Source organism: Acyrthosiphon pisum, unplaced genomic scaffold, assembly GCF_005508785.2.
Source record: "Acyrthosiphon pisum isolate AL4f unplaced genomic scaffold, pea_aphid_22Mar2018_4r6ur Scaffold_21066;HRSCAF=22934, whole genome shotgun sequence".
NCBI lineage: Eukaryota > Metazoa > Arthropoda > Insecta > Hemiptera > Aphididae > Acyrthosiphon > Acyrthosiphon pisum.
Genome location: NW_021770492.1, coordinates 1 through 6619, shown reverse-complemented (window position 1 = coordinate 6619; position 6619 = coordinate 1). Strand labels below are relative to the sequence as shown.

At 28.2% G+C, this 6619-nt stretch overlaps 1 long non-coding RNA gene across 3 annotated transcripts; it reads right to left on the bottom strand.

Annotated features, from left to right (window-relative positions):
* Positions 1–400: 400 nt before the first annotated feature.
* LOC107883047 lies at positions 401–5110 on the bottom strand. Of its 3 annotated transcripts, none has more exons than XR_003840078.1 (9): positions 4783–5110; positions 4609–4700; positions 3749–3893; positions 3153–3316; positions 2918–3099; positions 2780–2865; positions 1993–2093; positions 623–690; positions 401–557 (listed from the first exon to the last, which is right to left on the bottom strand). It is a non-coding gene; the product is annotated as an uncharacterized LOC107883047 (long non-coding RNA). The 3 variants fall into 3 exon arrangements; XR_001679064.2 differs by having other exon boundaries at positions 3010–3083; positions 4783–5107; XR_001679063.2 differs by having other exon boundaries at positions 2918–3083; positions 4783–5101.
* Positions 5111–6619: the final 1509 nt, after the last annotated feature.

Sequence of the window (6619 nt, the reverse complement as noted above, 5' to 3'; positions counted from 1 at the left end):
AATGATGATATGTAGAATGGGTATCATGTTCTTGGTGTGTCGCTGGATAGCCATTAATTGCATCCTGAAGAAGACAGAATTGTTAATTACGCAATTGATGATTCTTCTGTTTATTGTGTAAGAAATTATGAAATTAAAATATATAGTAATCATTAGACTAGAGTTGAAGCACGCTACAAATTGCATATCAAAATAGTAATTAAATTACTTTATTTATGAACATAGCTTCAAAACACAATTTGTAACCACACCAGTAATGCATTGAATATATAATTTGACTTTAAATTTAATTTATTCATGCATAACAGACAGTCCGCAGTCTGATTCAAAGTGGGACGGCATTTTGTGTTTTACTCAGGTATTTAATTTATATATTTAATGTATGAGAAGTATAACGTACTTTATATATTATATAAACAATCCATTCATTGTAGAAGTCAGAACTTGTATCTTCATCATAGCTTTTCATCACAAGCTGTTAGTTCATGAAATTTCTATCCATATCATATTTATACACCAATACATTTTCCAAAGCAATATTGTTGTGTATATAAATCCTTATAAAAATATTGTAAATAAATACAATTAATACGGTATCAATTATTATGATATGAGTACTTACTAATTTAAGCTGTATGTACTGGGTGTCGTGTTCTTTGTGTTGACGAAATATAGCGATAAATTGCATTTCTAAAAAAGACAGAATTGATAATTCAGTAATCAATGATTTCTACTGTTTTCTTTGTAAATGAAAATATATAGAAATTATTACCCTATAGAGTTAAGTAAAGCACGTTACAAATTGCATATCAAAATTATAATTAAATTATTTGAGTTAATTTTTTATGGACATTTTAATTAGATATTAATTATTGAGAAGTTAAAAACATTACCCAAGTCACAATAAGATAAATAATAGATAACGACTAATGTCTGGTACAGTATGTCTCAATAAGTTATGTTAGAAAACTTCAGTATAACATGTAGCCTAATATCAAACACATTGAGAAAAAAACATGGTATTGTCAAATTGCTATAGCAATATTTTTAATTTGTTCTAAAAAATAAAGTTATTTGATGAAATTAGCACAAAAAAGTAACTCAAAGTAGGTATGTATAAATTACTTTGCATAGAAAGGTTAGGTAACTGTTTCAAACTAGTTTTGTAACAGTAACTTGTAACAAAAGATAAGTTGAACCTAGCGGTAACAGTAATTTCATCACAATCATCTGACATAGTTTAAAAACACAATTTGTAACCACACCAGTAATGCATTTAATTTATTATCTGACTTTTAATTCAATTTATTCATGCATAACTGTCAGTCCGCAGTCTGATTCAAAGTGGGACGGCATTTTGTGTTTTACTTAAATAGTAATCGTTAATAAGAAATGTCTGATGTGTGTGTTGGTGTAAAATAAAAACACTTAAAAAATTATGAAATATTCAAACAATATCTATAAAAAGAAGTTATCCTGTATGTAATAATGTATTTAAAACAATAGGTAACGCACCTATCTAATAAGATTATCATCACAGATTTTAGATAAATTTATAAGATAATGCTTGCATCCTAAGAAAATGTTCTACACAACACATAGGTACCAAGTGTAGTATTATAATATGAAAAAAGAAAATTACACGGTTTTTTCAAAATGCTATTAAGATTGTTTCTAGGAATTAATGAAAAAATATATATACAGAGTAAATTAAGAAATAACCACAAAAATGTACCAGATTTAATTAATTTTATTAGCTTTATCAAACTAGTCTTGTTACAGTAACTTGTAAAATAAGTTAATCCCAACACTCATTTACATAGGTAGGCAAATCACTAGACATCATTTTAAAACACAATACATTTGTAACCACACCAGTCATGCTTTTGTTTTATTTATTCATGCATAACTGACAGTCTGATATTTCAAGTGTGATGGCAATAAGTGTTTCGATTTGTTTGATTTATATTTAATGTTTAAAAATATACTCACTAGACGTTTCAACAATGATCAGTCCAACATAAAAGGTACAATCAATATGGTAATCATAATTGTTGACATCTCCAAAATACATTTTTGATGAAGTTACATTTCTGAAATAAAAATTTGATTAGAATAATTTGTGGAAATTTGTTAAATAGATAATCCTAATCAGTATTTAAAAAGATAAATTTTGTTACCCCAGGTATCCGGGTATTAAGACCTAAAGTTATAGTTTTTCCCCATCGGTATAATATAGATTTAATTGATTCGTATTCAAATTTAATTAAAGCACTAAGTACATATTGCTGCATATCATGGTGACAATGAAATGGCGAAAGTTACTTTTTTTCCAAAAGTATTACTAGACCTTGATTATTAAGAAGTACAAAACATAAATACCTAGGTTATAAAAATACATGATATAAATAATCGATAATGACAAATGTCTGGCAATTAAGAAAGACTCTAGGACGTACACATGTTTAATTACGAAAACTCAAGATACTATTTAAATAATAACTATGACAACTTAGGTCTTAAGTGTTTAGATACTATTTCATAAGTTTTTTAATTATCTCTTGCAGGCTACAAAAATGTTCCCAGAGAACAGATCATCATGATATTATATTGAAAAATATCACTGTTGTGTCAAAATGCAATTATAAAATTGTGGATAAACTTACATTTATATAATATATACTATATAATTTTACACAATGTCAATACAACACTAATCAAACAAAATAAATCAAAAGATTTTAAACTAGCACATACTATTTCCGTAGAGGATACCTACTGCTCAAATCAATGATGTACTGTTAGCTGATATACATTTTCAAAAGCCATAATGCTGTGTGGAAACCATAATATAAATGCTTATAACTGAAATGAAATAAAATTAATACACATTATTTATTATAATATCTATACTTACTAATTTAAACTGTATATGATTCAGACACAATAGGTTTATTTAATGCCTGATTCGTGTTGATGAATACCAATCAGAAGTTTGATAAGAATTACCTCAAGTTGTTGGTTACAAATAGCAGTTGTTATGTATATATATATTCATGTGTTGTTCAGTCCCAGGATGTAGACTAAAATATAAAATAACTTTTATAAAAATATAGTTAAAAGTATAGATACTGTTGTTTATAATAACCTACCAATAATACATTATTGTAATATTGCAACACTACACAACTTCCGTATTTCAGATTGTAAGTCTTTAAAAGTGATTGTTGTAGGTAGTAATAACTTGAGGTTCAGTAACACATTGTTTTTTCAATTTTTTTTCGTCTCCCTTGATTCATTATTGTCAATATTGCACCTAGAAATATTTAAACAGTAATGTAAAATAAAATCTACATAGTAAGTGGATAATGAAGGTTTATGAAATTCATCCTGATAGTCACATCGGAACCAACTAATAACTGAGAAATAACATTTATTTTTTTCAAAAAATTGTAAGTATCATAGACATATGTCCTAAACATTTTTACTAAAACTAACAAAATTAGAGTGTTGGTCATTGACAAATGCTTTAAAATTTACAGAAATGTTTAACAATTTTTATAATAACATCTCAAGAGCCTCAGTTTCAAAGTTAGACATTTTTGTCTTGAAAAATTCAAATAAAAAAATCATTTAATCCAGGAGTTATTTCATATTTAAAGCAACTCTTGTTAAAGTTCTTACATATGGAACAAATGGTAATGAGAAGTAGATTGTTAATGCTAATTTTTTCATACAATTTGTGTACCTGTCCATGAGGGTTTCTCGTGTTGCTCATTGTTTAAGATTGTACTACTGGGTGAAAACAAATGTTTTTCGAGATGAAATTGTCATTCTTCAATTGTAGGCGTATAAAATTTTTCTCGGTATTTCTTCAAACCAAACTGAAGGACCTAAATCATATTTATATCATTTTAGTAATCATACAGACAATTATATACAGGACTATTCTTTTATCATTGAACACTCATTATTTCAAAAAGTATTAATGGTTTTGAAAATATTTTTTTGTATAGTTTCAAGTTGTTAAAAAAACAAAGTTTTTATTAAAAAATCATGTTTTTAAATATTTTTTTTAAGTTTTTTACTTTTTTGAATGATAACACAGAGTTTTAATTTCATATTCCAAAGCAGATTTTTTTCTAAGTATTTTGATACATACAAATCGAATTTGGGACGAGTAGTTTATGAGTTCTAAGTATTTAAATTTTAAAGTTCAGATAGTCTGTGAGGAGTGGTACGGGGTACCCCGTAAAATATTTATCCACTACTCCGCTTGTCTAAACTTCAAATACTTATAACTCATAAACTACTCATCCTAAATTTGATTTGTATGTTTCAAAATACTTAGGAAAATATTCTGCTTTGGAAAATGAAATTAAAACTCTATGTGTCATTCAAAAAAGTAAAAAACTTCAAACATTATAAGGATAAAAAATATTTAAAAAAATATTTTTTTAATAAAAACATTTTTTTTGACAACTTGAAACTATGAAAAAAAATACTAATTTAATTACTAATGTAATTACTACTTTTTCAAGATAAATTCAATAATAAAAGAATCGCCCTATATATAAGGTTAAATAAAATTGTTTGAATAAATCTTACAAGGACTTAAGAATCTGAATATCTAGATTTTTTACTAGGAAATTATGATGATGTTCCAGGAGAAAAAGTGTAGTCAATACTATCATGTAAATCTAGACAAAATTAAAAAATATTATATTAAATAATTATTATAAATGGATCTCTATAAAAATATTAAAAATCATATCAACTTACCAGGTGAACAAGTTAATGGAAGAGCTGAAATGTATATAGTATTATTGGGAATTGTACGTAGATTTCATTAAAATAATCACGGTTTAAGATATACCTGGTTTAAGGTATATCTTAAACCTTGAAAATAATAAAATGGCCAGTTTAACCGAGTTTTTTAAGTATTGTCAAAAAATGATACAAATTTGAGAAAATAACATAGAGAAATTTGCTTTATCAATAATCGTGATTTGTTAAATGTTGATAACAAGTTCTTAAATATAATTGCGGTTAGGGTCAGGGACGGTTACCAATTTAAACATTGGCCATACAATTGAGGTTATGTTTATAGATTTTATCACGGTCTAAAAACCATAGATGTAATATGAGATGGGGGCACAGAATATAATATCATGGATAATATAAGAATTCTTATATTATCTATGTATAATATGTATAATATCTGTGAATTATACCAGACAGTAATTAATAAGAAATATTATATTATAATCGATAAGGAATTTGCTCGTGGGCTGTCTCGTAGTATTACGCTCGTACACGGACTAAGATATATATATACTTATATCTTAGTCCGTGCGCTCGTAATAAAAACGGTTTATATCACTATCATGGCTGAAAAATATCATATCAGTTTGGTTTGGAATAAACAACAAATTATATTATCACTGGCCGCTGAATTTAAAAATATTTAAATTTTTAATATTATATCACAGAATAAATCAAAAATCAGAATAAATAAATCTGTGGTTATATTATTAGCAGTGTTGGGTTGAACGTAACGAAATTAACGTGTTACTGTAACGGCGTTACTTTGCTTGTAACACATTACGTAATTTCATTAGAATTATTTCCAAGTAATGAAAATTACTTTTTAAAAGTAACTTACACAACTCTGATTGTTAGATAGGTACAAATAAAATTTCACAACTGACTACTAACTACAAATGTTAAATGTCTAATATAATGACAGGAAAGGTTATTACAATAAATGGCTAGTACTAGCAATATTCAACGATTAGAATTTTGTTATATTAAACACATCAGTGTAGTAACTCAAGTGTTTACTCTATCGTAATACCTTAATATTTTCATAATTTGGTGGTTGTTACATAACACATTTATTCCATCATTAGGACTTTAGGAAATGGAATTCAGCTAGTGTCATTAAGATATGCATTATATTGTATATTACTATTATGGAGCTAATTATTATTTGATCGTTTGATTATTTATCTAATAATGTCAAATATTAGATTAAACATATTAAAGCTACCATCTAACATCAATGTAATTATGTACTATTTTAAATTTTGAATATCGTTATCAATATATTTATGCATATCTTTAAATTACAAGACATCTACAAATTAGTAACTCCAATTAATACACTATAATGATGACCAGGAAATGAAAACACACTGAATAAATTTTTTTTTTAAATTTTTTATTTTTTAAATTCACATCTGCTGCGGTTGCTGGTGTAGCTGCTGCTGCGGCGGTTGCTGCTGTAGTTGCTGCTGCTGCTGCGGCGGTGGCTGCTGTAGCTGCTGCTGCTGCGGTTGCTGCTGTAGCTGCTGCTGCTGCGGTGGCTGCTGTAGCTGCTGCTGCTGCGGTGGCTGCTGTAGCTGCTGCTGCTGCGGTTGCTGCTGTAGCTGCTGAGCAGCCAGGGCAGCCTCCTCCCGGAGTTTTTGGGCCAGAGCAATGGCCGCTTCTGCGGCCTTCTCAGCCCTGGCTGCTCTAACAGCAGCCTCAGCTACAGCGTCCGTGGCTGCTGCGGCGGCGCGCTTGGCATAATAGCATTGTGGGGCGGTATTGCCCCTCTTGAAACAAACTATGCGTT